The sequence below is a fragment of the Nerophis lumbriciformis genome, linkage group LG05 (assembly GCF_033978685.3).
Source record: "Nerophis lumbriciformis linkage group LG05, RoL_Nlum_v2.1, whole genome shotgun sequence".
Taxonomy (NCBI): Eukaryota; Metazoa; Chordata; class Actinopteri; order Syngnathiformes; family Syngnathidae; genus Nerophis; species Nerophis lumbriciformis.
Window position 1 is genome coordinate 24,609,748 of NC_084552.2, and position 12,548 is coordinate 24,622,295.

Consider the following 12,548-nt stretch of genomic DNA (forward strand, 5'->3'; position numbering starts at 1 on the left):
CTTCATGCCGCGTTCTAACCGTCTCTTCAGAATGTTCCGTATGCCCCTCCAGGTCATGCCCCTTCGACTGCGTCTCCACCCCGAAAGCGATGTTGCAGTTTTTAGCGCTTCCGTATGAAGTTTACTGACAGATATAAGTTATAACTATACGCTACTTTTTATTGGCAATGGCGGAGGATTTTAGGATGCATGTGCATGTAGAAGCACATGCAACAAGAGTGTTACTCCCCTCGAGTTTCTTCAAAGCTCAAATCATTCTTGGTTTTTAACAGACATTTGTTTTGAACACGTTTTTTACATGTCTCTAAGATGCCGTCAGAACTGAGGAAGAGACACACAAAAATTAATATACATTCCCTGAAACAACACACATTTCAAATACTACTTAAATACAAACCCTGTTTCCATATGAGTTGGGAAATTGTGTTAGATGTAAATATAAACGGAATACAATGATTTGCAAATCCTTTTCAACCCATATTCAATTGAATGCACTACAAAGACAACATATTTGATGTTCAAACTCATAAACATTTTTTTTTTTTGCAAATAATAATTAACTTGGAATTTCATGGCTGCAACACGTGCCAAAGTAGTTGGGAAAAGGCATGTTCACCACTGTCTTACATGGCCTTTCCTTTTAACAACACTCAGTAAACGTTTGGGAACTGAGGAGACACATTTTTAAAGCTTTTCAGGTGGAATTCTTTCCCATTCTTGCTTGATGTACAGCTTAAGTTGTTCAACAGTCCGGGGGTCTCCGTTGTGGTATTTTAGGCTTCATAATGCGCCACACATTTTCAATAGGAGACAGGTCTGGACTACAGGCAGGCCACTAGTACCTGCACTCTTTTACTATGACGCCACGTTGATGTAACACGTGGCTTGGCATTGTCTTGCTGAAATAAGCAGGGGCGTCCATGGTAACGTTGCTTGGATGGCAACATATGTTGCTCCAAAACCTGTATGTACCTTTCAGCATTAATGGTGCCTTCACAGATGTGTAAGTTACCTATGTCTTGGGCACTAATACACCCCCATACCATCACAGATGCTGGCTTTTCAACTTTGCGCCTATAACAATCCGGATGGTTCTTTTCCTCTTTGGTCCGGAGGACACAATGTCCACAGTTTCCAAAAAACAATTTGAAATGTGGACTCGTCAGACCACAGAGCACTTTTCCACTTTGTATCAGTCCATCTTAGATGAGCTCAGGCCCAGCGAAGCCGACGGCGTTTCTGGGTGTTGTTGATAAACGGTTTTCGCCTTGCATAGGAGAGTTTTAACTTGCACTTACAGATGTAGCGACCAACTGTAGTTACTGACAGTGGGTTTCTGAAGTGTTCCTGAGCACATGTGGTGATATCCTTTACACACTGATGTCGCTTGTTGATGCAGTACAGCCTGAGGGATCGAAGGTCATGGGCTTAGCTGCTTACGTGCAGTGATTTCTCCAGATTCTTTGAACACTTTGATGATATTACGGACCGTAGATGGTGAAATCCCTAAATTCCTTGCAATAGCTGGTTGAGAAAGGTTTTTCTTAAACTGTTCAACAATTTGATCACGCATTTGTTGACAAAGTGGTGACCCTCGCCCCATCCTTGTTTGTGAATGACTGAGCATTTCATGGAATCTACTTTTATACCCAATCATGGCACCCACCTGTTCCCAATTTGCCTGTTCACTTGTGGGATGTTCCAAATAAGTGTTTGATGAGCATTCCTCAACTTTATCAGTATTTTTTGCCACCTTCCCCAACTTCTTTGTCACGTGTAGCTGGCATCAAATTCTAAAGTTAATGATTATTTGCAACAAAAAAAAAAAGTTTATCAGTTTGAACATCTAATATGTTGTCTTTGTAGCATATTCAACTGAATATGGGTTGAAAATGATTTGCAAATCATTGTATTCCATTTATATTTACATTTAACACAATTTCCCAACTCATATGGAAATAGGGTTTGTAATTACCTCATTGGCCACACAGACTCTCAGGGAACGAGGTAGAAATCTTCTTTACAGAAACTTGGTGTACAGTTGTGACAACATCTCTCAACACGTCAGACATCCACTATCTGGAATAACCCTGGACTGGTTTAAATTGTATCTCTCTGGCCGTACTCAGTTTGTCCAACTCAAAACATTCAGATCTTATTCTTCCCCCCTCTCTTCTAGTGTACCCCAAGGTTCTGTCCTCGGAACCCTCCTGTTTATTATCTACATCCTCGCTCTTGGCCAATTTTTTCTGTAAATATAACATTGGATTCCATTGCTATTTAGATGACACCCAGCTCTACCTGTCCACCAAACCCACCATGTCTCCCCCTCCCTCCTCCCTCTCCGATTGCCTTCAGGAAATCAGATCCTGGTTCTCCCATAACTTTCTCAAACTAAATAGTGATAAAACTGAACTCTTGCTTATTGGTACAAATTCCACCCTCTCTAAAATAAATAACTTTTTTTTATCTCCATCAGCTTCCCACTCTCCCCAGGTCAAGAGTCCGGGTGTCATCCTGGATATCACCTAATGTCACTCGGTTAGCATATTTCCATCTACGCAATATCTCTCGCCTACGCCCATCTCTCTCCCTCAGCAGTGCTGAAATTCTGGTTCACACCCTGGTCACATCCCGTTTGGACTACTGCAATTCTCTACTCTTTGGTTTACCTGTCAAATCCATCCATAAACTACAACTGGTTCAAAACTCCGCTGTTCCATTAGTCACATAACACCTGTCCTGAAGCAACTCCATTGGCTCCCCATTAAATATCGCACCCCCTACAAGATCCTTCTCCTCACATTTAAGGCCATCAACAATCTTGCCCTTTCGTATCTCACCGATCTCCGTTCTCTCAGGTCTTCTTCCTCCATCCAGCTCATCCTCCCACCTACACGCCTGGTTACCATGGGGTCAAGAGCATTTAGTTACTCAGCCCCCCACCTCTGGAACTCTCTGCCCCTGGACATTCAACACTCCTCTTTCATTGCCACTTTTAAATCTCGCCCGAAAACATATATTTTTAAACTAGCTTACTCATGTTAATCAGTTGCCTCCATGTCACTTCTCATTTGCACTGTTCTTATTATGTATATATAATTCTTTTTTAATTGTTTGTCACATGACGGATTGATCTTTTATCTGTTGTAAAGTGACCTTGAGTGCTGAGAGAGGCGCCCATAAATAAAATGAATTATTATTATCTTCTGTTGCTCTCTGAGTGCCACGCCTACTTTGTCCCCTCTCCCGGAAGTTAACAAATGGCACAAAAAATATGTTCCCCTCTTACTTACATAGTTTATATCAATATAACACATTTGCATCAACCTAAATTCACTGCACAATTATTATATATCAAATTGAAAGAAACTCAATGAATAATAAATGTGAGTTGCTTTAACAGCAGCGACACTCCCACCAAATCACTTGTGATTTTAAGGGTAACTTCTGAACTAATGTGTGTTCTATTCTGCTTCTAATAATGTGACAGTCGTGTGGATATGTCTGTCCAAGTATACTGGTTTACAGAGTCTCTTTCCGTGGTCATGTAATGCAGAGTCACTGATTAGCAGTTGTGCCTTGCGTACACATCCATCTTCATCTGGATATACTGCTACAATCTTAGCAAGCTTCCAATCATTTCTGGGTGCCATGTCATCGTGGATGATTACAATATCATCCATTTTCAAATGTCTTCTTGTTTTCTCCCATTTTGTTCTTTGTTTTAGGCCTAACAAGTATTTTTCCCTCCATCTGTGCCAAAACTCATTGGCTAGGTATTGCACTCAACGCCACCTCTTACGAAGGTACAGGTCCTCTTTTATAAAGTCTCCTGGTGGCGGTAGTATTACTGATTACTTAGTGGTCAAGAGAAGATTGGGCGTAAGTGGCTGTAGGATCGTTGAGTAAGTGAGGGGTCAGGAGTCTACTGTTTACTATGGCCATCACTTCATAAAGATAGGTTCTTAATGATGAACTGTCCAATGTTCGGGATGACTGCTCCAGCATGGAGGTTAACACATTCTCCCGGGGTCCATCCATGTGACTGGCAGAGGGAGGATTCAAGACAAACTCACAGCAGAGTTGCTTCTGGCTTTCCTGATCCATTCCTTTTACCGCTTTAAGGACCTCTCGTCTTGCTTCAACGAAGTTGGTACCTTGGTCTGACTAAAGCTGATGCATATTTCCAGAATTTCAGAAAATGTTCCGCCAAAGAATCCACCTTTGTTGCAGTGTAACGCACGACAGCTTTGCGTACTTCTGGGTCTTCTGCGTCAAGTTTTCCCATACTAATCTCCCTTGGTCCACTAAACCAGCTGGAAGCGAGAAGATCTTTAGCTTTTAGTACACGAGACGCATGGTCAGCGGGATTTTCATCTGATGTGATATACTTCCACTGTGTGGGTTTAGTACTATCTTTGATACGCTGGACACGATTTGCTACGAAAACTTGAAAGCATCTTGCATCATTGTGGATATATTCCAAAACAACTTGCGAATCGGTCCAGAAGAATTATTCGGCATCTTCCATTTCCAATTATGGTTTAAGCATGTCGCTTAAGCATACAGCGACAACTGCTGCAGACAGCTCCAATCTTGGTACAGTAGTTAGCTTGGTATGTGATACTCTGGACTTTGCAAATACAAGTGAGCAATGTATTTGTACTGATCCACTGATGGCTCTTAAATAGGTACGATATTCATATCCCGCAACACTTGCATCTGAGAAATGGTTTAGTTCATATTTCTGAGCTACTTGGATATCTTTTGGAAAGTAACATCGGTCAATCATAACATCTGCCAGGTTCTTGAGATCCGACGACCAGGACTCCCACCGTGGCTTGACATCATTTAAAAGGGGCTCGTCCCATTCCGTCTTGTCACGACACATTTGCTGCAATATTTGTTTGCCAAGAAGAACGAAAGGTGCCACAAACCCTAGTGGGTTGTAGATGGATTCTACAGTCGACAGCCCTCCTCTTCTGGTGAGTGGAAGCTTGTTCACAACTAGTCTAAACTGTAATTGGAGAGGCGATGCACCACTTAACGCCAAGAGCTCTTTCAATCTGTTGCTCACAGAGTCAAATCTTGGTTTCTTACCGTCTCTGCATAATCTTCTTTTGGAAGAGATTCAAGTACTTTCAGGCGATTAGAAAAAAACCTACGGAGCTGTACCTTTCCAGTGTTGCAGTTGCCTTGCTTCATTTACTAGATGAATTGCCTCTTTCTGTGACTGAAAACTGATCAGACCATCATCCACGTAAAAGTTTCTCTCAATGAACCTTATTGTTGTTTCAGCGAACGGTTTTTGACCTTGTGTCGCGATGTATTTGAGGCCCAAGTTTGCGCAGGCTGGTGATGAAGCAGCTCCAAACAGGTGGACACGCGTAGGATAGACACATGCAGTAGATTGGAAATCTCTGTTGTCCCACCACAAGAAGGACAAATAGTCTTGATCGTCCACTCTAACTCTGAACTAATGAAACATGTGTTCTATGTCGCACATCACTGCCACTGGACCTTTGTGAAATCTGCACAGGACTCCTACTAGTGTGTTTGTTAACTCTGGCCCTGTCAACAGGTGATTATTCAATTAAACTCTTTCATACTTTGCCAAACAGTCAAACAGTACTCTTAATTTTCCATGTCTCTGAGGATGGTACCCGTGGTGGGGTATGTACCGGGCAGGTCTTTTATTCAGTTCTTCAGGAGATACCCTTTCTACATCTCCATGCTCTATTGCAAAACCTCTTGGGAAAAATGAGAGTCTTCTACCTTCCTTTCAATGACATCTGACTCAAGCATTTTAAACACATCTGATGGTGTGACAGATGTAATGCACTTGCTTCAACAACTGATCAGATGGTGGGCTGGGTGTCACTTCCTTGACAATGATCTTGTGGCTGCATCCAATAGCGTCTCCATAATCCACACAAGGATTAACACTTCCGACTATTGTCCAGCTGAGATCTGTTTTTTGGGCAAAGGGCTCATTGTCTTTTCCTTGCACAATTTCTCGGGGTACTAGTACTTGCAAACAGTTGTAACCTATAAGGAGACCAACGTCGCAATCAATCAGAGGAGCAATCTCTTCAGCAAGGTACTCTAAGTGAGGCTACGCTCTTGCTGTGTTAAGTTTTGAAATATGATTTTTAATGCAGGGGTAAAGGTTTTGGAATATGATTTAGATTGCCAGGGATGAACTCTCTTTTATATGTCATGTGCAGAGGGATTCTCTTTGATGAGTAGAAACCTCTGACTTGAATTCCTGACAGCTTTTGACTAGACAACAATATTTGGATGACAATGTAGAGTTTTAACTGCACATCTCTTTTTTCTGTGACCAGAAGATCTGCCTTTTCTTGTAGAACAAATGTTGTGTCACTCTGACAGTCCAGAAGCTAGTATTTCTGGGTTGTTTGTTGTGGATAACCAAACTGGCACAATTGTGGATGTGAGGTCACTGTTATCACTTTGTATCACACAGTTTGAGATTGCCTCAGTTGATGTTTCCTTACTTTGTTTTGCTTTATTGTCTCTTTAGTACCTTCTTGTTCCTCGTCACTATTCGTGTACAGATACTTCTCCTTTCACATTGTTTGGCGTGGTGTCCAAAGTTGAGACATTCAAAACACAATCCTTTTACTTAGACAAACTTCACTCTTTTGGTTATCGTCTTTTCCATTAACTTTCAACATGTCTGAATGTTGTGGTTTGTTCTCACAAAATACGCATTTCTTTATATCGGTTTTCTCTTCTGCGTTGCTTACAACGGTATTCGCTCCCACACTTCAAGTCTTCTCTGAATCATTTAGTTTGAGTCAGCGACGTCACAGGGTTGCACGCTATCTTAGCTTCTCTCGTGACAGTCTACAAAGTTGCTGAATGTTGGAAATGAACCACACTCCTCTTACACAGACTTTCCTATTCAATTGTGCTGTAAGCCAATCAGGAAGCTTGCTGAGCATTCTCTGGTTCACGGTGCAGTCGTTAAAATCTTATAGTCTCTTCATCTGAAACATTGCTGCTTCACAGCCCCTGAGAGAGTCTGCAAACTCTCTTAGTTCAGCACTGTCTTTTGTTCCAATCTTTGGCCGCATAAAAAGCTTACCTCTGAAGACTTTGGCGATTACAAAATAACTTCCTTATCTTTCCTCCAGAGTATCCCAAGCAGCATGATATGCTTTGTCCATTCCCAGCAGGAAGTAACTCTCCACCACCATTCTTGCGGGACTACCAACATATTTGCAAAGGTAATCTTCTCACTCAATGGGATGTTTCTTATTTCGAGTAGCATTTGAAATGACATTTTCCAATCGTTGTACTTGATGGGATCACCATTAAAAACTGCGGCCTCTGAAACTGTTAGACGGCTTAAGTTGATGGACTGTGCCAAAGCTTTAGCCAAGGCTGTCGTGTTGTCTTCTTTAATGACATTATCTATAGGATGCCCTTTTGTGGTGTCTTTTGGCATACCGAATGGCTTTGCACTTGGATTGAGGTTTGCAGTTGCAATCTTGGATTGAGGCTGATTTACTGGCTTTGAGGTTGTCTTGTTTTTTGACTTTCGTGCAGAATGTCTGAAATGTCTTCATCCGTGCAGCTTTATTGCTCATACACTTGGAGTCGTGCTTTGGTGGCATTCATTTTCTTAACAGTTTCTAAGCGTTCAAGCTGTCTACTCAGTGGCCTTGTGGTAAGAGTGTCCGCCGTGAGATCGGTAGGTTGTGAGTTCAAACCCCGGCCGAGTAATACCAAAGAATATAAAAATGGTACCCATTACCTCCTTGCTTGGCACTCAGCATCAAGGGTTGGAATTGGGGGTTAAATCACCAAAATGATTCCCGGACTGCTCCCCTCACCTCCCAGGGGGTGATCAAGGGTGAGAATAATTTCGCCACACCTCGTGTGTGTGTGACAATCATTGGTACTTTACTTTACTTACTTTACTTCTCTTTTGCTCTAATGCTGTTTGGCTTTCTGCGTCTTGTTTTACAAGCCTTTGTTTATTTTCTGGGCAGCACGGTGGAAGAGGGGTTAGTGCATCTGCCTCACAATACGAAGGTCTTAAGTAGTCTTGGGTTCAATCCCGGGCTCAGGATCTTTCTGTGTGGAGTTGGCTTGTCCTCCCCGTGACTGCGTGGGTTCCCTCCGGGTACTCCGGCTTCCTCCCACTTCCAAAGACATGCACTTAGGGATAGGTTGATTGGCAACACTAAATTGGCCCTACTGTGTGAATGTGTGTGTGAATGTTGTCTGTCTATCTGTGTTGGCCCTGTGATGAGACGGAGACTTGTCCAGGGTGTACCCCGCCTTCCGCCCGATTGTAGCTGAGATAGGCTCCAGCGCCCCTCGCGACCCCAAAGGGAATAAGCGGTAGAAAATGGATGGATGTTTATTTTCTAATTGAAGAGTTTCAAGGACTTTTCTTTCATGTTCTATTTCTTCCATGACCTTTAGAATGGCTTCGGTTTCAGCCAGTTCTGCTGCTGCTTCTTGCCTTTTGAGAGACAACTTGCTTGAGTGGCTTGAACGTCCACTGCTTGAGTGCTTAGAACTTGTAAATTCTGCAGAACTTAACACTGAGACCGCTTTACTCCAGCGCAGTGATTTTCTTTCTAAATCTTTTTCATTTTCTTCTGCTGCCAGGCGTTCTTGTGTCTGTTGAATGATTTTCCGGGAAACTGCAACACACGTGTCCACTCTGCGATGAGTGTTTTATAAAACCTTATCAGAAGTTTCCATACACCTGTGTCACTTCTCCAGAGGTATATTGGGTTTGGACGACGTAATCATACAAACTTGCGCTGACAGTTGCATCAAGTGTTCTTTTAGCTTGTTTAGTGACAGATTTCCATTTTTCATAACAGACATTGAAGCGACCTTGAAGCATCTTCCCTCTGTCTTCATGAAGTGCTCGTCCTTTCTTAGTGAGTTTTCTCACTCTTTGACGTTTTCTCAAGCTCTCACCTTTAGCAGCCTGACTTGTGCTTGATTCTTGTGCGCTTGTGTTAAAAGCTTCTTCCTCGAAACTTCCTGCTTGCTGCGACTCCACAGCTTCACTGACACTGTCTTCTTGGTCCTCCATGTCACTATTTGTCTTTTGTATGTGTGTGTTTTGTGCTTAATTACAAAACCCAAAACCAGTGGTTGGCACGTTGTGTAATCCATAAATAAAAACAGAATACAATGACTTGCAAATCCATTTCAACTTATATTCAATTGAATAGACCACAAATACAAGATACTTAATGTTTGAACTGAGAAACTTAATTTATTTTTGCAAATAATCAGTAACTGAGAATTTAATGGTAGCAACACATTGCAAAAAAGTTGGCACAAGGGCATTTTTACCACTGTGTTACATGGCCTTTTCTTTTAGCAACACTCAGTAAACGTTTGGGAACTGAGGAGACCGATTTTTGAAGCTTTTCAGGTGGAATTTTTTCCCATTCTGGCATAATGTACAGCTTAAGTTGTTCAAACTGTCCGGTGTCGCCGTTGTTGTATTTTAGGCTTCATTTTGTGGCAAACATTTTTAATGGCAGACAGGTCTGGACTACAGGCAGGCCAGTCTAGTACCCGCACTCTTTTACTATGACGCCACGCTGTTGTAACATGTGGCTTGGCATTGTCTTGCTGAAATAAGCAGGGGCGTCCATGAGAACGTTGCTTGGATGGCAATGTTGCTCCAAAACCTGTATGTACCTTTCAGCATTATTGGTGTCTTCACAGATGCGTAAGTTACCCATGCCTTGGGCACTAGTACACCCCCATACCATCACAGATGCTGGCTTCTGAAATTTGCGCCTATAACAATCCGGATAGTCCTTTTCCTCTTTGTTCCGGAGGACACGACATCCACAGTTTCCAAAAACTATTTGAAGTGTGGACTCGTCAGACCACAGAACACTTTTCCACTTTGCATCAGTCCATCCTAGATGAGCTCGGGCCCAGCGAAGCCAGCGGCGTTTCTGGGTGTTGTTGATAAATGGCTTTCGCTTTGCATAGTAGTTTTAACTTGCACTTACAGATGTCGCGACGAACTGTAGTTACTGACAGTGGTTTTTTGACGTGTTCCTGAACCCAAGTGGTGATATCCTTTACACACTGATGTCGCTTGTTGATGCAGTACTGAGGGATCGAAGGTCCGTAATATCGCTTACGTGCAGTGATTTCTCCAGATTCTCTGAACCGTTTGATGATATTATGGACCGTAGATGGTGAAATCCCTAAATTCCTTGCAATAGCTCGTTGAAAAATGTTGTTCTTAAACTGTTGGACAATTTGATCACGCATTTGTTCACAAAGTGGTGACCCTCGCCCCATCCTTGTTTGTGAGTGACTGAGCATTTCATGGAAGCTGCTTTTATACCCAATCATGGCACCCACCTGCTCCCAATTAGCCTGTTCACCTGTGGGATGTTCCACATAAGTGTTTGATGAGCATTCCTCAACGTTCTCAGTCTTTTTTGCCACTTGTGCCAGCTTTTATGAAACATGTTGTAGGCATCAAATTCCAAATGAACTAATATTTGCAAAAAAATAATGTTTTTTAGTTTGAACGTTAAAACATCTTGTCTTTGCAGTCTATTCAATTGAATATAGGTTGAAAAGGTTTTGCAAATCATTGTATTCTGTTTTTATTTACGATTTACACAACGTGCCAACTTCACTGGGTTTGGGTTTTGTACTTAACTTGAACTTAAATATTTAGGTGAGTCAGTGCATAGCTTAGCTCAACTATGTGACAATACCACCCTTAAATGTATTTAGATAAACTTAAATTGTTTGTCTCTTTGAATATGAACTTAAATGTTGTTAAATTGTGTTACAATAACCTAAAACACAAAAATACAATTTCCTACACTTGTTATAAGCCAGAAAACAATTTTCAGTGATAACAAAATTACAAGCCTTGCCCTTTAAAGTACCTTGATGTACCTTATAAATCAGGGGTGTCAAGCTCATTTTATATCGGGGGCCACATGGAGAAAAATCTACTCCCAAGTGGGCCGGACTGGTAAAATCACGGCACGACAAAAATAACAACTTCAGAATGTTTTCTTTGTTTAAAAATAGAACAAGCACAAATGTACAAGATTTTTTTTACACTTACGTGTTGCGGTTAATCATTTATTTGTCTTTATTTATATTTTCCGAATAAATTATGTGATAATGTTTGTCGACTCATTTGTGTTAATTTTCAATCTATCAAGATTAAAAAAAATAAAAAATCAAATTACAGGATATTCAGGTGTACTGGAGAGGAGGCTACGCCGGATAGTTGAACCTCGGATTCAGGAGGAACAGTGTGGTTTTCGTCCTGGTCGTGGGACTGTGGACCAGCTCTATACTCTCGGCCGGGTCCTTGAGGATGCATGAGAGTTTGCCCAACCAGTGTACATGTGCTTTGTGGACTTGGAGAAGGCATTCAACCGTGTATCCCGGGAAGTCCTGTGGGGAGTGCTCAGAGAGTATGGGGTATCGGACTGTCTGATTGTGGCGGTCCGCTCCCTGTATGATCAGTGTCAGAGCTTGGTCCGCATTGCTGGCAGTAAGTCGGACCCGTTTCCAGTGAGGGTTGGACTCCGCCAAGGCTGCCCTTTGTCACCGATTCTGTTCATAACTTTTATGGAAATAATTTCTAGGCGCAGTCAAGGCGTTGAGGGGATCCGGTTTGGTGGCTGCAGGATTAGGTCTCTGCTTTTTGCAGATGATGTGGTCCTGATGGCTTTATCTGGCCAGGATCTTCAGCTCTCACTGGATCGGTTCGCAGCCGAGTGTGAAGCGACTGGGATGAGAATCAGCACCTTCAAGTCTGAGTCCATGGTTTTCACCCGAAAAAGGGTGGAGTGCCATCTCCGGGCTGGGGAGGAGACCCTGCCCCAAGTGGAGGAGTTCAAGTACCTCGGAGTCTTGTTCACGAGTGAGGGAAGAGTGGATCGTGAGATCGACAGGCGGATCGGTGCGGCGTCTTCAGTAATGCGGACGCTGTATCGATCCGTTGTGGTGAAGAAGGAGCTGAGCCGGAAGGCAAAGCCCTCAATTTATCGGTCGATCTACGTTCCCATCCTCACCTACGGTCATGAGCTTTGGGTTATGACCGAAAGGACAAGATCACGGGTAAAGGCGGCCGAAATGAGCTTCCTCCGCCGGGTGGCGGGTCTCTCCCTTAGAGATAGGGTGAGAAGTTCTGTCATCTGGAAGGAGCTCAAACTAAAGCCGCTGCTCCTCCACATGGAGAGGAGCCAGATGAGGTGGTTCGGGCATCTGGTCCGGATGCCACCGGAACGCCTCCCTAGGGAGGTGTTTCGGGCACGTCCGACCAGTAGGAAGCCACGGGGAAGACCCAGGACACGTTGGGAAGACTATGTCTCCCGGCTGGCCTGGGAACGCCTCGGGATCCCCCGTGAGGAGCTGGACGAAATAGCTGGGGAGAGGGAAGTCTGGACTTCCCTGCTTAGGCTGCTGCCCTCGCGACCCGACCTCTGATAAGCGGAAAAAGATGGATGGAAACTACAGGACGTTATTTATGTAGTTTG